At 40.7% G+C, this 18888-nt stretch overlaps 1 pseudogene; it reads left to right on the forward strand.

The window, feature by feature from the left end:
• Positions 1-12338: 12338 nt before the first annotated feature.
• Positions 12339-14090, forward strand: LOC117705686 (dolichyl-diphosphooligosaccharide--protein glycosyltransferase subunit STT3A pseudogene; annotated as a pseudogene).
• Positions 14091-18888: the final 4798 nt, after the last annotated feature.

Raw genomic sequence — 18888 nt, forward strand, 5'->3', positions numbered from 1 at the left:
TTTAAATGTTTGACTTATGGAAATTCATTCACCCTATATGCAAACAAACCATTCCATGTAAGCCCTCCCAATAGCCCACACCCTACAACAGCTCCATTTGTTCTCTCTATATATCTACAAAAAGACCTTTTAGATAGTGTGGGAAAACTCTGGCTAAAAAGGACTTTCCTCTTTTCACCCCAGGCCAGACACAATCCTTTGCATTAGTCCACTATATTCTCTGGTTCCCTTCCTTGGATGCTCCGTAACTCCCTGCCACTTCTGCTGACTCCTTCTGATGCAGCAGTCTCTGTCACCCTGAATTACCTCTATGCCCACTTTATCTCACTGGCCTATTATGTCTCTTCTACCTCTGCTCTTCCCTTCCCCCAACCTTAACAGAAAGTCCCTCCATTTTCACTCTGTCAACAGCTCACCTGCTTCCAGCCCTCTACTAATTATTTCGCAAGTCTCTTCAGGAGTAGAGAAGGACAATTCTCCAGTCCATCAGAGCTGATCAAGTTGATATTGTCCCCTTGCTACATGAACATAAGACCCCTCTTGAATGGATCCAGAACTACCTCCTCCTCAGACAGCAGCTATAACACCCTCTCCCTGCATTTTTATGTCTCACGAGTTAGGAATGATGGTTTCCTGCTGAGAGACTACAGCTTCCTTTAGGACCAGGCCACACAGTTCAGAAGGGAATTACTATGGTATCATTGCCATTTCCACCCCATAAGAGGCCACATCCTATCCTATTTTGGCCAATGCACATGTGTGTTACAAAGTGTCCCCAATGTCCTGCCTTAAGAAAGAATGCTGCTGCCCAGTGTCAGACCACACATCTTTCTTTCTGCCCTTCGTCTCTTACATCTGCTCTTCAGTAACCTAACACCTTCCATCCCTGATATTATCTTCTGCATGAGTGACTACTTAATGTGGGCCAGAGACAAACAGAAGGAAATGTGAGTGGAGTCCTTGGCTTGGGCATTTTGTATATCCTGGAGTGCTGCTGTCTCCTCTATGGCTTCTGCAGGAAGGGTGGACCCCTGGGCTGTTGGACCCTCACATCTTAGTCACAGGCCTGATATTCGCCATGTCACAGCCACTGGATTTGAGCTCCTCACACTTTACTGAAATGGTCTCTCTCTCTGTGCCTGCCCATTTTCTCAAAAGGCTTTTGTTGCTTACAAAGCATAGAAACCCAGAGACCAAAGCATTAAGCTTTCCAGGAAGATAGAAACAGAACCTTGATGTAGGAGTGGTTCTGATGCTAAGGTCCTGTTCTCCAATTGGTTCTTGATCTATCAGTAAAGATGCCATGGGCCAATTGCTGGACAGAAGGAATAAGTGAGACTACCAGGTCCCCACAGGCAAGCAGGCAGGTGCAGATGAGAGAGGAAGAGTTTGCAATGCTTTGGAGAGAAAAAAGCCAACCAGCCACGTGAGATCTCAGACAGAACAGCCAGAAGCCACTTCTATAGGCAGGAGGTTGGGAATGTTGAGCTGAGACTAAGGTAACTGAGAAAGTAAAGTTGAGGACAGATTTAGGGTGCTAAGCTAAGAGTATTTGGAAGGACACACTAACTGTGGAAGATTAATAATGCCCAGCAATTGAGCCAATAAGACAAGTTAAAATTGAGTAATGTATGTGTCTGTGTTTTACATTCATAGACCTAATATTCTATGGGTGGAGGCTGGTAACACAGCTCTGTTCCCAGAGTGAAGGCAGCGTAGCAAAAGCTGCACAGAACAGCTTAATCCAAGATGGTGCTCTAAATTACTTCCTCCTTGTTTCAGAAGTTTGGGCTCAACAACACTCTTTTTAGTGTTCTGTTTCTATTTTCTCATTATAAGGAGATGATTATTTATTATAGTTTGAGGTTGAGAAGAACATAGCAATTCTGTTTTCCTTTGGCTAGGCTGTGTGATTACCCTCTTGATTTCTTTATAAGCTTTAGCCATTTAAACATCCTTAGAAAACACAGGCATGTTAGGTTCTGCTTCTGCTGTCTACTTCTGATCCTTTGCTGTCCTGGCTGGCCCCTGTGGAGCCTGTAGGGTGTTCTTGGACATTTCTGTCTCCTTGATGGCCTTTCTGGGCTTGTCTCTTTCTATCCACTTGTTTTGTGATTGGGAAAGACCTCTGGCAAAAACTAGCTTGCATTCTGGAATCTATAGTGTCTATTATGTTCCTTGTTACACAGTATCTCCTGGGCCACATGTGACCAATAGAAGGGCTAGTTCCACTTCTTGGTATGGAGACATTCTCAGAAAGTGTTTGGACAAAAGCACTGTCTAAATAGAACCATGCAGAAGGAAGCAACCCAGGCCTATAACTAAAACTGTACCATTTACTCCTGGGCTTATAATAAAATATGACTGAATCCAAATAAATTTTATTTCTCTTCCAACACACATTCTTATAAAACTCAATAATTTTTCTGTTATTAGTGCTTATTTTGGTATTTTTTTAGCTCTCTAAATAAGTGGCCAGATTTCTTTTAAATGCAGAATACACAGTTATAAATCATTTTGTGCAAATAAAAATATATTTAGAATATTTTCATGTACTTGCGTAAGTAACTAACCAGATGCAATGTGAAAACCATATTGGCTGAAAGTATTTTTTTTTGTTTTAATTTTTCTGGCAGAGTCTACTGAAGAAACACTTCTCTCCTAAAGACTGCACTGGAGTGCCTGTGTCTAGTAAAGCAACTCCCATATGTGAACGTAACGAGGGGTAGATGGTGAAAAACTTTAGAATTTTTAGAAGGTTACTCATTTGTACAATTGTGCTCCACAGTAGAACAGAAGAAAACCCTGGTGATATAAACCTGCAAGTAATTGTCTTTCTTGATGGTGTTCTTCTAGCAGAGTGAAGTTCACAGAACTTGACTCTTACAAGGAAATACAAGTACTGCATGCAGCATATGGACATTACCACAGAGCTGTGCTCAGTTCAAATGAGAAGCACATAGCACCAAGAAGAAAAGACACAGGAACAAGTACAAGAGAAGAAAGGCTGATGTTCCTGAAGGAAGCTGCCACTCGAGACGTGCTGTGACCACACTCTTCAGGAGGCAGAGGATTGGCCCTGGTATTTGCTTTTCATTTTTTCAGCTCTTTCTTATTTCCACATTTGGAACAGAGAGCAGGAGCAGAATGGCTGCTCCATTCTGGACCTTCCTGCTTCTTCACTTGTAAACAAATACAGGACCACAAGGATTGAGACCAAAGCTATGCAACATAAGTCCACAAACTCTATATGATATACAAATGTGGCCCCAAGAAAGAAATCAATACGCCCTGTGAGTATCACTGAGAGTACAGAGAAAGCTTACTCACTCACTCACTATTGCTGAGAATAGAGGAGCTTTTCACATCAGATGATAGGCATCAAATCCCATGGACGCCCAAGTTAGAACTATTTTCACAGATATTCAAGGTAATGGGCTGTAGTTGTTAGAGAGGTGAAAGTAGCATGGGAATCCCAAATGGCACCCAGAGCAAGCATTGAAAAAAAGGATAGTATCCTAAAAGACAGGGCTCCATCTCATGACAGTGGCCCTTAGCTCACGGAGGCGAGTAGAGGTTTTTGAAGTCCAGTTATGGCTAGAGCAAGTGGCACTGTTACCAAAACATGGTCCCCTCCAGTAACAGCACGCGGGAAATCAGAAAGGTCTTGGAAATATACTTTCTTTTATTTATTTTATGTATATGAGTACAGTGCTGCTGTCTTCAGACATGCCAGAAGAGGGCATCAGATCCCATTACAGATGGCTGTGAGCTGCCATGTGGGTGCTGGGAATTGAACTCAGGACCTCTGGAAGAGCAGTCAGTGCTCTTAACCACTGAAGCATCTCTCCAGACACCCGGAAACATACTTTCTTATTCCACATATACGAGAACTTCTCACACTTTGTAGTCTAACATATACAGCCCACTCCGTGTGGTAACAAGAATAAGGACAACAGACTTCTGCTTACAGCCGTCACATGTAAAAAGCTCAGAAAATGCCACCACACTCTCTTTTTTTCTTCAAAATATCTTTGTTTATTCTTTGACTAATTTCATACATATAAGCGATATATCTTGAAAAATTCCAGCTCAACTCTCCACTCCCCACAAATCCCACCCACTCACTTCCTGCCACCCAACACTTTGTGAGCCACTGGGTCCAGGAGTCTTTGCCTGCTGATCTTGAACAGGTGACCATGGCTGCACTGAATTCAGGAATGCAGCAGCTGTCCCATATCCAGTCCTCCTCAGCCTCTATTCCTTTGGCTCTCTCTTCTAACCTGCCCCTTGAGCCTTTGGAAAGAGGTGATATGGCTGTCACTCTTAGAGATGGGCACTCAGCAGTCACTTGATGAGTGTTTTTGTGAACTGTTGCCCACTGTAGAAAGAAGTTTCTCTGGCCAAAGCTGTGGGCAGAGCTGATCTATAGATAAATATTTACATGATTTATGCTTACATAAATATTTAGAAAATAGTTTTTAAACAGTAGTGGGTTCCTCCCTAGGGCCTATGGAGGTTCACTGTACCATGCATATATTTCCCCTTGTAGAGTATGTCCCAAATTCATTTTTTAAAAAAGTGATTGTCTACCCTTATAACCTTTGTTCTACCATTGCCCTAGTGGGCATATCTTGCTTAGCAAATCAATATTGTAGCATGAAGGACTGGCCACTAGTTATCATTACTCTTACAATAAGAAAAATCTGAGCAACAACAACAAAGAATCAGTTACTTATCTTGGTTCTGTCAGAGAACAGACATTACTAATCTACTCACCAACCTGGAGAGAGAGGTGAGCCTGCCAAGGATAGAAGAATCTTCTGACGTCACAAATTAGTAAAAACTCAGAAGTTGCTATAACAATAAATAACTGGAGGCTGTGGAAACTGTCTTGAGAGTGAGCATGTATCAAGTATCTTGCTTTTTAGTCAATTTTACCATCGGGAACCCCATGATATTCTTACAGCAGAGATCCAGTAGGCCCCTCCCCAAGCTCTAAAAAGATGAAGGAGGAAGAATAACTTTTGTGAAATGCCTTAAGCATTCTCTAGAGTGTTCTTGTGATGCAAAGGGGGTCCCTGACTGCATCCATCCTCTGGATCTAAATGAGGCCAAGGTGAGGAGACCCCTGACGATGGCAAGGTCAAGTTTACAATCTCATTAAAATAAGGAAGCTTAGTCTAGTCATAAAATTACAGGCACCCCTCCTCTTCTTCACCCTTTAGCATATCCACAGAACTATAGGGAAGAGTAAATTAAAACCAAGAGCCCCAGATGAACTCAAAAGGGCAGTTATTAGGGAAACTCAAAGACAACAGAAATTCATAAATCATGACAGACTTTGAAACTTTTGGCCACTATAGCTATACTAAACGTGAACTCGGGCTCAGCCTCAAACTAGATTAACATAAAACCTCACATTAATTCTAGCTTACCACAATGCCTATTAAATGACATATTATGTATGGCTTCCAACAAAATCATACAATACATATTAGAAAGCCAGAAAGAGCTGCATAAAAAAACAAGGCAAACATCGCTTTGGGGTCAGATATGACACAGGTTTTAGCAAAACCTGTTTTAGGCAGGGAAACTTAAGCCAGATGCAATTAATACGTTTAGAGAGCTATGGGAGAAAGTTAGACATGAAAGATTAGATGGCTGATGCAATCAGAAAGATAGAAATTCTAAGGAAAAAAAAAAAACAAAGGAAAATGCTAGAAATAAATGGCCAGAAATAAAAAAGTACAGAGTATTTTGGCAGGTTCATCAGTAGGTTGAACATAACAAAAGAAATCCTTGCAGAGCCCGAGGATGAGTCAGTGGAAACTCTGCAAACTGAAACACAAACAAAAGGAATTTCAAAAAGCAACAACAAAACCACTAGCATGCTATCTAAAATCCCTTGAATACATTTAAGAGGCATTAGCATCATTTAATTGGAAAATCAGGGAGGGGTGCAACACAAACAAACATTTCAAGGGATAGTACATGAAAATTTTCTAAAATGCCAGTCATTAATCTATAGATTCAAGAAACTCAACATGCCAAGCAAGAAGACTATGAAATTATCAACACACACACACACACACACACACACACACACACACACACACACGGCACACGCATGCACACACATACTAACCATGATATGCGCAAATGCTCAGTACAGATCAGCAAGACAGAAAAGGAAAAGGACTGAAGCAAAACCCGAAAGTTCAAAAGTCCAGTGAATGAGCCATCCATCACTAAACGACGAGCGTGCCCTTTGAGAAACAAGGTGGGAAATCTCTCACCATGCAAGCATCAATGGAGGGAACATGCAGACACTAGAGGATAAGCTCAGTCATCTTAGGATGCAAGCAGAAGATGAGGCGAACCTGAGCCATCAGTGGGTTTTACTGGTAAGGAATACAGTTGGGAATCACCACTAATAGTGTAGCATAGGAAATGGGAAATCCATCCTTACAGTCCTTGATCACTCCTCCTGCTCCCTGTGCTGGAGACTGAACCCAGGAGGGCAAGAGGTAGAAACTGGTTAGGAAAAACAGGGACCCAAAAATATCAATTCCAAGAATGTCCTTGCTGAAGGCCAGAATGCCAGAAAAGCATTGTGGTACCAGGTTCCAGATCAGCTCTTACCTCGCCTGGAAGCTCTATGTGAGTGACAGAAACTGAGAGTACACCTGGAAGCCTATGGTTGGCCAGCTGGACCGACCGGCTCGCTCCCTTCCTGCATCTCACCCCAGCTTCTGCTGTAAGTCCTGTAAAAGTTCCCAGACAGCTGGATGGCAACCTACTTTCTGCAAGCCCTTCTACTATACAGGATCTCTCTCTCTCTCTCTCTCTCTCTCTCTCTCTCTCTCTCTCTCTCTCTCTCTTTCTCTCTCTCTCTCACACACACACACACACACACACATCTACATAAAACCTCTTGCTAAAATTTATCTTCTGTGGTGTCTGAATTTCATTCTTCATTTTTTGAGACAAAAACCCAAAAGCCACCAACTAGGGCAGCCTCTGGTAGCTCTTGGGTCTTCTAACATTCTAAACCCTAGGCCACTCTCACCTAGAATCCAGTGAGAGTCCATTGAACCAAGAAATCAAAAACAAACAACAAAAACAAATATTTCCTGTACCAGTCAGGGTTCCCCTGATGAGCTACACAACAAGCCATTTATGCCATAAATGTGTATGTGCTCTACTTCTGTAACTAGGCAACACAGGGTGCTGGTTTCCACCTGCATCATCATAGATATGTGGGTAGCACATGATGCTGCAACACTGTGGAGAGGACTTCATCATAACAGCATGTGACTGCTGTGATACATGCTATGGTTAGCAAATTGTCATTGCGTGGTCATCCCTATTCCAACTTTAGTTAAATTAATAAAGGTCGCTTAGCTGTAAATGGCCTTGCTGCATCAATTAAATTACAAGAAGTTGTGACACAGAATTAAAGAAACAAGTTTACATTGTCTATGAAAACTCACTTTACATGTAAAGACTCAGGTTAACAGTGAAAATTTCACAATACTACCACACAGTACTACTACACAGTACTACTACACAATGCTAACCCATAGTACTAACACACAGTACTACCACCTAGTAGTACCACTACACAATGCTAACACACAGTACTATTATACAATGCTAATACACAGTACTAACACACAATGGTAGCACACAATGCAAAAACACAGTACTAACACACAATGCTAACACATAGTACTAACACACAATGCTAACACACAGTACTAGTACACAATGCAAAAACAATGTTAGCATACAAAGCTAACACACAATGCAAACACACAATGAATGCTAACACTGAGTGTAAGAAACCCAAAGCAGCTGTATTAATTTCAGACATGACAGACTTCCAAAAAAAGATAAAGACCATTGTTATATGATGCAAAAAATTAATTATCCTAGAAAATGTTTCTATTAATATTTTAAGAAAATAATATGATTTATCAACTGATAAATAAAAACATCTTTCATAATCTAATTTACTTACATTCATAGTAAAACCTCTTCCCAGATTAGGCCTGATGTAACTCCATTCAATTCCCTAAGGAGCCTCTAATAAGTCCTTATAGCTGACATCAGACCAAACATTGTGAAGTTAAGGAGGCTTTTCCTCCAGCAACCTGGAAAAGTCAGAGGGATCGCCTCTCACAGCGGCACATCAGAAAGCTCCACCTGGTACATAATAAAGAGCAAAAAAACGCCAATCAGGAAAAGGGGATGAGCCTGTCTTTTCATGTGGTGAATCCCATTCAGAGAAACATAACAAAATAAAACCATCTAAAGACCTTTCGTTGAGCAGCTAAAGAGTTAATTTTTTCAGGAGAGATGGAGTGATGAGGAAGGCTGAAGACCTTCCAGAGGGCCCAAGTTTGATTCACACACCTTCTTCAGGTGGCTAACAACTACCCAGAACTCTCCCTCCAAGGGTATCAGGTGCCCTCTCGTGGCTTCCAGGGGGCACTGCATGCACACACCAACAGCTCCAAAGGAAAATACATCTTTTTAAAGTAATTGTTTTCGAAACATCAGCAAGGTACGAGTGGAGTTTGTGTATTAAAATGCCATTCATAAAATTGCCAAAAATTCAATTACTCAGTAAACATGTATCAAATATGCATAAGATCTAAATGTTAAATAAAGATTCCAACACTCTAATGAAAGAAGTCAAAGTTAGTCTCAATCGGTGGAGTCCTTAATCATGGGTGAGAGACTCAATACTGTTAAGATAAAACTTACTCCTCATTTTATTTATAGATTTAATAAAATCCCAATTAGAATCCAGACAAAATAGATAAACTGAGCATAAGGTTGGCACAGAAATACAAAAGCTAAAGAGAGCCAAGATATACTGTAGAGCGATAATCGTCAGGAGGCTCCCGAGCTGACTTCAGAATTCACTGTGCAGCTGCAGTAATCAAGCCAAGATGTATTGAGGAAAGAATAGACTGCTACTCAGAGGAACACTGTGCAGTGTTCCAAAATAGGCACAGTCAGCTGATGCGTCCAACAAAGGCCACTCAGTGGGACAAGGCAGACTTCTCCAGGGACGAGAAGTTAGCACAATGAGTGAAAACCTGCCAAACAAGGAAATGAGCCATGGATCTGACACCTTTCATGAATATCAACCAAGAAAGAATTAAACATCTAAAGGTAACATTAAACCGTATAGAAGAAAACAAAATAAACATTTTAGGCAATATTGGGTTTAGCAGTACAAAAATGTTTGAGATAAAACACTAAAATCATGACAAAAGAAAGGAAAAACTTCCCGGCTGGGCTTTATTCTTCTCTGCGGAAGAGACTGTTAAAAGAATAGGAAGACAAGATCAAGAAGAAATGTCTAGAAAACATGCATCTGATAAAGGAAAAGCTTCTAAAATGTTCAAAATATACTAGAAATGCACTAAGAAAAGAAAACTCTAAAGAATTATTTTTGTTTGTAATCATGAATGTGGTACTGTCGGGAGCCAGAAGAGGGCGTCAGGTTCTCTACAGTTAGTTACAAGTCATTGAGTCACCTGCCCTGGACTCTGAGAATGGAACTCCAAAGTTCTCTTAACCTCTGAGCCATATCTCCAGCCATGGAAACCTATTTTAAAACAGGCCACTTCGTCAAGGAAGAGGTACTCATGGGAAATAAGCAGGGTAAGAAATACGCTGGGTTGATACACTATTAGGGGATTTCAGATTAAAATAGAAGTTGGATGTTGGAATGAAACTCTTGGAATAGCTAACATAAAATAATTTGGAAGTCCAAAATGCTAATGAGGACAGAGAGCAGCAGGAATGTGCATCTGTTAATGTCAGGGTAAAGAGTCACATGGCCGCTCTGGGAAACAGCTTCCTGGTCTCTTCCAAGCTAAATGTTGGTTTACTACTACGTGGTCCAAGAATTTGTCTTCTTCAAAAAGATAGCTGCATGCAGAATCTATGCAAAACTGCCTGGAGCAGCTCTACTCATGATCACCCAGACAAGAAGCAGCCATGTCTGCAAAGGATAAGAAATGCTAGACACACATAGTGAAATATTATTCAGGAAAAAAAATAGCTACATGATCAAGCTGCAAATTGGGTAAATCTTGAATGCATACTGCTAAGTAACAGAACTTTTCAAAGGCCACATTCTGTGTGCCTGAAATTCTGTGACATTTTGCAGAAGACGAAACTATAATAAAGGGGAAAACTGTGGCTTTGGGTGTTCCGGAAGAGAGGATTAAACACAGTAAGCACTTTTAGGGGAGGGACTGAGTATGACTCAATGGTGGATAGATGGCATTGCATGGTTGCCAAAATCTGTAGACTTTTAAACAACAGCAATGCAGATCTCAATGTGTTCGTGTTATTTTTCCTAGTTAGTCTAAATTACTTTTCAGTTATTTGTATGCTTTGTGTGTGTACTTGTGTGGGGGTGCCCATGCAAAACAGAAGAGGGTGGTGGATACACCTTCTAGACCTGGGGTCACAGGCAGTTGTAAGCCACCCAAAACTGGTGCTAGAAATCAAACCCAGGTCTTTTGAAAGATCAGCAAGTAGCCTTAAATACTGACCCATCTCTTCAGTCCTGAAGAAACACATGCCTGCAAATGATTCTGAGGTTTTGGTACAGTTGTCGCTCAAGAGACAGCCTTCGGCACAGGAGTATTGAAAGTGAAACTATTAAGAGGGGAGACTCAGTGGGAAGGGCCGGATCCTGCGGTACTGTGGTGTGTATGCCGCAGTGCTGATCTAGAGACTGGGCTGGGTCTCGAGTAGGCTGTAATAAATCAGAGCAGACTCCCATCTATGTGCTCCTGTTGCAAATGCCTGCTCCCAACTTTGTGTACCCATCTATGCCTTGAGCATGAAGAGACCCTCACTAGAAGCTGAGCAGATGCTAAGGTTGAGTTAAAATCCACTTCTTTATTTTATAAATAGCCCAGTATCATGATTCATCTTGTCCAAGTGATTGGATTAAGAAGTGCCTAGGAGGTTAGTGAGACACACCTCCGCACACCTCTGCACACAACCGCGAGTGTCTCTAAGGGGGTTTCAAGACTGAGAAGACTGACTCTGGGGAGACCCACTGTATGTAGGGACAGCATCATTGCCCAGACCGAACCTCAGAAGAAACAGAGGGGGAAAGGATCCGGGCTTCTTTTTCTTTGTGCTTCCTGGATGCTCGGCCCAGTCCCAGCAGGATAAGCTGAATGCTGTCAAAAGTTGACATAAAATACTTTCTTCCTCCTCATGTTCCTGAGATACTCATCACAGTGACAAGGAAGTCAGACCACAAACAAGGTTGAGCTCTCAGGACTCAACTCATCCAAACTTCGGGTGTTTTTCTATAGTAACACAAAACAGACTAAGATAACCTTAAGGTTGAATGTCACTGAGTGGGTAGCAGGGGGAGCCTGGCAGGTTCCCGTTCCTGTGGAGTCTGCAGGCAATCGAATGTCACCAGTTACCACTCACTGATGTCAGAATGACTAAGCACTGATTTCTGTCATTGCCCTATGAGAAGTAGAACACACGTTTGAAGTTTTCATTCTGTCAGTCCCTGCTGTGTTATTTTTTTACACTCATTTCTTTACCATCCTCAGATTCAAAAGTGCTATCCATAGATGTGATTCATACTTGAATTATTGAACTATCTAGTTTCTGGCTAAGAAAGAATTTTATAAATTTCACTACTTTTTTCCCGATGATCAGTCCTGGTACTCTTTGGGATAAAGCATTGGAGGAGCAATTTAACCGGGCATAAGATAATGTTGGATTTAATGATGCAAAACCAGGTGGCGCACTCCCCCAGAGACACTCACGGATGCAGGACTCGCTGCAATAACATGAGGTTTATTAATAAATTCATAAATTGGTAAAAAACCAGTGCACTGGGGTTCCCTTGTATGCCAGCAAGAAGAACCCCGAATTACAGCTGACAGCAGCTTATATACTATTTTTACAGAATTTATGAGGGCAGTTATACAATTACTTCTTAAACATTAACCATAAAGGCCAAACTCCAACAGCCGTTCTCAGGCTTGGTTTCCATTCCCAAGCCTGGTTGCTAAGTAACTCAAATTTGCACCGTATCTTTCTATAAAGAAGACCAGCTTAAGTAGCTTCTGTTTACCCAGGTTTTACTGTGCTAAGGGCTCATAAACTCCTATCTTGGGTCTTTCTTCCTGGAATGTTTGTTTGAGTCTTTGAAATGTGCTTCTCCCAGGATGTGTCTCCCAGAAGTTAATGTTTGAGTTTAAAAACCAAAATAGGAGCTTTTTATTCATTTTAAGTTTCTACAATAATCTCTGCTGCAACCCACCATGTACTCAATATCTTTTCACATCCCCATCAATACTTGGGAGGTCTATATTTTCACTACCTCTCTCAGGGATTCAGGAGCTAGGCTTCTTGCTGCTGCCATGATTGCTGTCTCTCCCCCTTTAGCTGCCTCTTTCAAGAACAAAGGCATAGCTAATCTTTGCATGCTACTCACCTACTCCATGTAGATCAAGACAATAAAGACTGTTTCAGTATTTTTGGTCATGCACGTGTGCCCTTGTTTATGGTCTCTTCATGGGGACTCAACGTGTTTCTAGTCAACTTGACCATCTCCGTGTCCTTGTGCTAATGCAACCAGGCTATTTTCCCCTGTAGATCTATGTAGGGAACTGTACTGTTTATCATTCTTTCTATGCAGACATCCTTTGTGAGCTTCTAGTTGCCCTTTCAGCTGAGCATCCTTGATAGTGCTTGATCTCTGTCAGAACCATGCCTTTGTGGATTACCCCAACAGACAGATGAACTCACAACAATTTGAAGTTCTTTCCTGGAGTGTCATCTCCCTGGTGGCCTTTGTGCTCCTCTCTGTTGGAGTCTTCCTTATACTGTCAGGATGTTTTGTCTCCTTGGGCTTGGCTTTTCTATTCACTGCTGGATCCTACTGAGGATAAGAAAAGTGCCCCCACTATTGCCACTATGTTTGAGCACTGGCCTGTGGCCAGGCCTTCCTACTATTTTAATCTTCAACTCCTTGTTCTTTATATTCCCAGGTGGCCTCAATTACTGCTTTAGTAACTTGCCTGATGCCTGAATTTTTACCGTCATGTGTGGTGTGACAGAAAGAACTGTGCAGCTGCACGTGTGTGTCTAGTGCTGATACTGGCACCTGTTACGTGCTTTCTTTCTGGCACTGCTGTCATCCTGGTGCTGTCCAGGATAAAAATTCATGCTACATTTTCTATAATGTATCTATATTATAAATGAAGAGTCTGGGCATAAGTCACCTACACAAGAAGGGCAAAAAGCAACAGGATTCTACTTACTTTATTAAGAATGAAGAGTCAAATGAGATAATTCTGGTCATACACCCTTTCTTATCACCCATACTGGTCATTCTATCTGGGTGACCAATGAGGACTTTCCCCCACTCCACCATTTACTGGCTACATGTGATAGGGATGGCGGTAGGATCATTTCTCATGACTTCTGAGAAGCATATTATTGGCTTCATCAGAATACTCCAGAGGATGCAAATGTCATATAATAATGGGGTTGTGGCCCCTAAAGTACCGAAGTGGCAAATCAAATAATTTTAGTGGACAACAACACATGGAAAAATCCCCATGTTTCTTGACTGGGTGACAATGGCATCCACAGATGAAAAAAAAAAATTCTATGAAACTTTGAGGGAGCTTGATGCCAGCTGTGTGCTTGATGTTTTGGAGGCCTCACTGAGTATTGCTTCAATGACACCAACAATTTTCTTTGGCTGGTCTGTGTTGGAGGAAGCAGGGACACAGGAAGACATATCAAAAAGAATGTCTACTATACTCTAACTGTGGAAATTCCTGTGGACCTTGAGTTCTATGTTTCTCAATAATCTTTTATGAACACTGCATTACTATAGCTTTGGGCAGGTCTACATAAACCAAGCTTTGATTATGTCTGTGACACTGATATTGGTAATAAAGATATTTGAGTTTGATGTTGGAAGAGTGCATACCACAGAACACTGGCTGGTCAGGACCTACAAGGTAAAGGAGCTGGATACTCAACATCTGCCAAGGATATGAATGCCAAGTTGACCTCTGATACACTGAGTACTAAACACACCATGTTGAGGACACCAAAGTTTAGTATTTTGGTTTTGTTGCTGCTGTTGTTGAATGTAGTGTATAAGAACAGAGTCAGGTGGAACTAGAATTGTCTGGAAATTTGCAACGTAATAATATAGGCTGAGCCAATTGAAATAATTTTCATAATTCTGAGCAGGTTATCAAATGAAATGTCATGTCCTTACTTTGGTCAAAAAAGAGGAGTTTAATGTGTTTTATTAATTCATTTTTTTCTGTAGATAAGTACAAATAGTAACTCAGTTCCTTGTGAAGGGCAACACCAACTGCAGGCAGGCCAAAGGTCCATGTTCTTAAGTACTTCCTTGTTCTAACTCCCAAGGACCCACAACTCTAACCTTCCCAAACTGAGCAAGAGTTTTCAAAGTGAGTGTTACTCAAGAGACAAGATCAGAAAAAGCAAAAGATATCAGAGGATGGCCACCACTGATGGGGAATGATGCTTTGGTAGAATGTGGTATATTTGATGGGGATTTGATATAAGGACATTGCCTGAAAAAAAGGGAAAGGAAATCTGAATATCTTGTGGTCAACAGCTGTGTAATGATACAGATTCATTGAGCATGAGAATATACAAGAACACTGTGAGATATTAATAGCAGAGAATTAGAGAGATGGGTTCAAGGGGAACTCCCACTACCATTGTTAGAATTTTTCTGAAAAAAATCAAAAATGTGAAGTTTATTTGTAAAACTGGTAAGAGACAAGCAAATAAAGAAAAGAATGAAAGGAAAGAAAAAAAGAAAGAAAGAAAGAAAGAAAGAAAGAAAGGAAGGAAGGAAGGAAGAAAGAAAGAAAAGAGCTGTGCTTTAGTAAATGCTGGAATACCAAAAAAAAAAAAAAAAAAAAAAAAAAAAAAAAAAGGAGGTTTTAATACCAATGAAGGAATGGACTAGCCAGCAGAAAGAGAGCAAAGTGTTCCTTCTTCCATGTTAATATATAGGCTTCCAGCAGGAGGGGTGGTCCAAAATAAAGGTGTTTCTTCCTGCCTCAAGATCCTCTGGGTTAAAGGTGTGTATGTGTGTCTTCCTACCTCAAAAGTATGGATTAGAAGTGGATCTATTTACTTCAAATTAAGCAAAATCCCTCACAGACATGTCCTCCATTTTTGCATTTTAATTAATTCCAGATGTAGTCAAGTTGGCAACCAAAAATAACCATCACATCACACAAACCATCACATAGGCAAAGAGCAAAATACAGATGAAAGGAAATATATGTGCTCAGCATTTCATACTCAGACAAACTATCCATTACTAGCAAGAGCTGGAGCCAACAAGCTACAAGCAAAGGGACATTAATCTAATTAATCTAATTAATCTAATGAGGACATTAGAATGAATAAGGAAGGAGATGAGGGGAACTGTGGAGACAGACAGTGGATCAACTTTTTCCCTTACATTATCAGCAAAGACCTAAGCTCAGAATTTATTAGGAACATGAGATCATGGAGAAACAATCCAAAGTTTCAGGTAACTCTGCAGTGGCTTTGCTACCTGGTAGTCAGGAAAGATGATTCATAGCATCTAGGCTGCCAAGGCTGTGGCCAGAGGCTTAGGAATTGTTGTTTTAGGATTTCTGCAAAACCTAAGCTGACAGCAACATGTTTTAGGATTCAAAAGAGGTTGTGAACAGTCTTTGATGGTGACTCATTTATTTTCCTTATGGTGTGTGCGTTCCTAATCAAAACACATACATAACACACAAACTACGCCATAGTCATGATAGCTTTCTAAGAATGAAACATAATTATGAGTCTTGATCTTTGAAGAACATAACTAAAGTACCAAAATTCAAGAAATGCCAGGAAAATACTTTTCAAGGTTAAAGGAATTGTAGCTATAAATGTCATTAATTATATTAATAAATGTTTGCCATCATAGATCTTCATATTTATATTATCAGACATGATTTTCTCCTGCCAAGTGATATGATATTAAAATACTCCTTGAGTAGGTGAGCAGTCCCACTCACACTGGATGGCACCATATCTGGGCTAAGATCCTGGACTGTATGAAAGTGAGAAAGCAAGCTGAGTACAGGCATGACCTCTCCACTTACTGACTGTAGATGCAATGTGATGCTTACCGAATGTGATGGATTGTAAACTACTAATTATAATAATTGAGAGATTAAGGCATCAGTCATCTTAATGATAGGTATTTTCTAAACTTGGGCCATCAAATATTCTGTTATATTTACAACCTACAATGATAATTCCTGTTCACACAGCATCTGTAGCTCCTTAGACAATTTCCCAGTATACTAAGTCAAACATCTCACTGTTTCTGAAAAACATTTACAATGAGAATTATTTTCTGCCAGAAGTATAAAGAAAAAATTAAGTATAAACCATGTAGATGAAATGACCATATCTGTTTTAAATAATCACACACACACACACACACACACACACACACACACACACACACACACATTTTTTAACCTTAGCAACTTGTAGTAGTAGTTGACTAAACACTCTGGCTTCCAGTGGGTTGCACAAGTACCTGCCCAGGAGCCCTTTGGATTTATGAATGAAACACACACACACACACACACACACACACACATGCACACACACACATCAGTTAATTTTTGACATTCTGTGACTAGCTCAAAGGCTGGACCCTCCTAAACCTTCCCCTGATAGCAAATGCTCCCCTCCAGTATTCCTGGGACTCCTAAATCTTCCCCTGCTACCCTAGGCCCAATCAGGAAAGTGGCCAGTGAGCACTTACCCTACCCAATTCTTACATTGCTGGTTGGCTTTCTCTCCTGTGGCTCTTACATTCCATCTTTCTCCCCCAAGTCACGGCAATTCTCTCTTCCTTTCTCTCTCCCAGTTCCTAGCCCATGCAAATCTAAAGGTCCCACCTCAGTCTTCCTGCCCAGCCATTGACCATTGGCTTTTTATTGATCAATTAAAAAACAATTGAAGACAAGGACCTTCAGCATTTGAACACGCAGATTCCCAATATTGGGGGCAGAATTGATTCAAAGCACTAGAACCAATTCCCAACAGCCATTGATCTTTGTTCTGTGTCCTATGCATTTAGTCAAAAGAACAAAGGAGAGCCTGTGAGATGGCTCAACAGATAAAGGCACCTGACCACACAAGCCTAAAACCTGAGTTTGATCCCCAGATCTCACATAAAAGTGGGAAAGATAGCAAACTCCCCAAGGTTGGCCTCCGACCTCCAAATGGAGCTCCATGACATCATACATGCATACCACCTACATAGTAATAAATGAGTAGGTACCTTCCAAACCTTTAAATAGAAAGCAGTTTGATCATAGATAGATAATGATAAAAAAAAGAATTTTATTTTATCACATGCTATTTTAGAAAACAAATAATATTTAAAGTATTGTATAGTGTTAAGGTTAGTTTGTCTTAATATTAATAACAAAAATAACAGCATCAATATTACTAATACTCTATGCATACATATAAATGTTTATGTCTTTAATTGATGAAAAATAGAACACACTAAATTGAAGATTGAAACATTTGCTCCATCAATGAGTTACACAAGAATGACAACTATTCTTTAATTCTTCGACATTTGTGGGTTGAAGTATGACATTGCAGTTGGAGATTATTTGAGATTATAGTTGGGGTTCAGTCAGTGCTGAAGCCCCAGCAAAGACTAGATGTGCAGAGACCCATCCCCTTAACCCTAACCAGTGTGGTGTGAGAGGGCCTTCACACAAACACCATGGCCTTCAAATGGGTTGGTTTTATGCAAACAATGTAGAAAATAAACCAGAACACAATCAGTTGTCCAGTGTCTTAGGGTTTCCATTGCTGAGAGGAGACACCATGACTAAGACAACTCTTATAAGGAACAATATTTAATTGGGGCTAGCTTACAAGTTCATAGGTTCAGTTCATTATCATCTTGGCAGGAAGCATGGCAGTGTCCAGGCAAACATGGTGGTAGAGAAAGAGCCAAGAGTACTACATCTTGATTTGAAGGGAGTCAGGAGAAGACTGGCATCCAAAAGAAGCCAGGAGGAGGCCTCTTTCTTGCTGAGCCTGAGCACAGAACCTCAAAGCCCATCCCTAGAGTAACACACTTCCTCCAACAATGCCACATCTTCTAATAGTGTCATTTCCCATGGGCCACACATATTCAAACCACCAAATCCAGTCAGCACCATGTTTGGTAAAACACTGGAGAAGAGATGTGGAGACATTTGTGCACTAGACAAAGGGTGTGGTTCTAAGAGGTGGGCTTGGCTTCTGGATAAAAGTGGTAAGACCTGTAAAGAGAGGTTCTGGACACCAGCCATGTCTTTTGTCTCTCCCCTTGTACTGAAGCCAACACAAATAAACCATGAAGTCTTGGATTGTGACTGTTCTCATACATTTGTCTCATGCATACTGTAAGAAAGGGATGCTGAATAAAAGGCTTATTTATTATTCATAATCTCTGAAAAGGCTGCTTGGAGATTATATCAGTTCGTGCCCTTTGGTACGCTGTATAGTCAGTTTCTCCAAATCTTCCCAGTGAGTTCCGATCAAGGGAAGATGGCTATTTCCAGGTTGTCTCAGTATTTTTGTTTTAACAATTTTGTGTCTTCTACAAGATTTTTTTTAAATACTAAACATTATGAGATTTTACAGTATCTTTTCACACTTAATATGTTCTAACTGTCCCACACTAATTGACTTCTCCTACAGGAGATTTACAAAGCCATTTTTAACAGACTTCTCCCTCATTGTCCTATATGG

The sequence above is a fragment of the Arvicanthis niloticus genome, chromosome 3 (assembly GCF_011762505.2).
Source record: "Arvicanthis niloticus isolate mArvNil1 chromosome 3, mArvNil1.pat.X, whole genome shotgun sequence".
NCBI classification, from domain to species: domain Eukaryota; kingdom Metazoa; phylum Chordata; class Mammalia; order Rodentia; family Muridae; genus Arvicanthis; species Arvicanthis niloticus.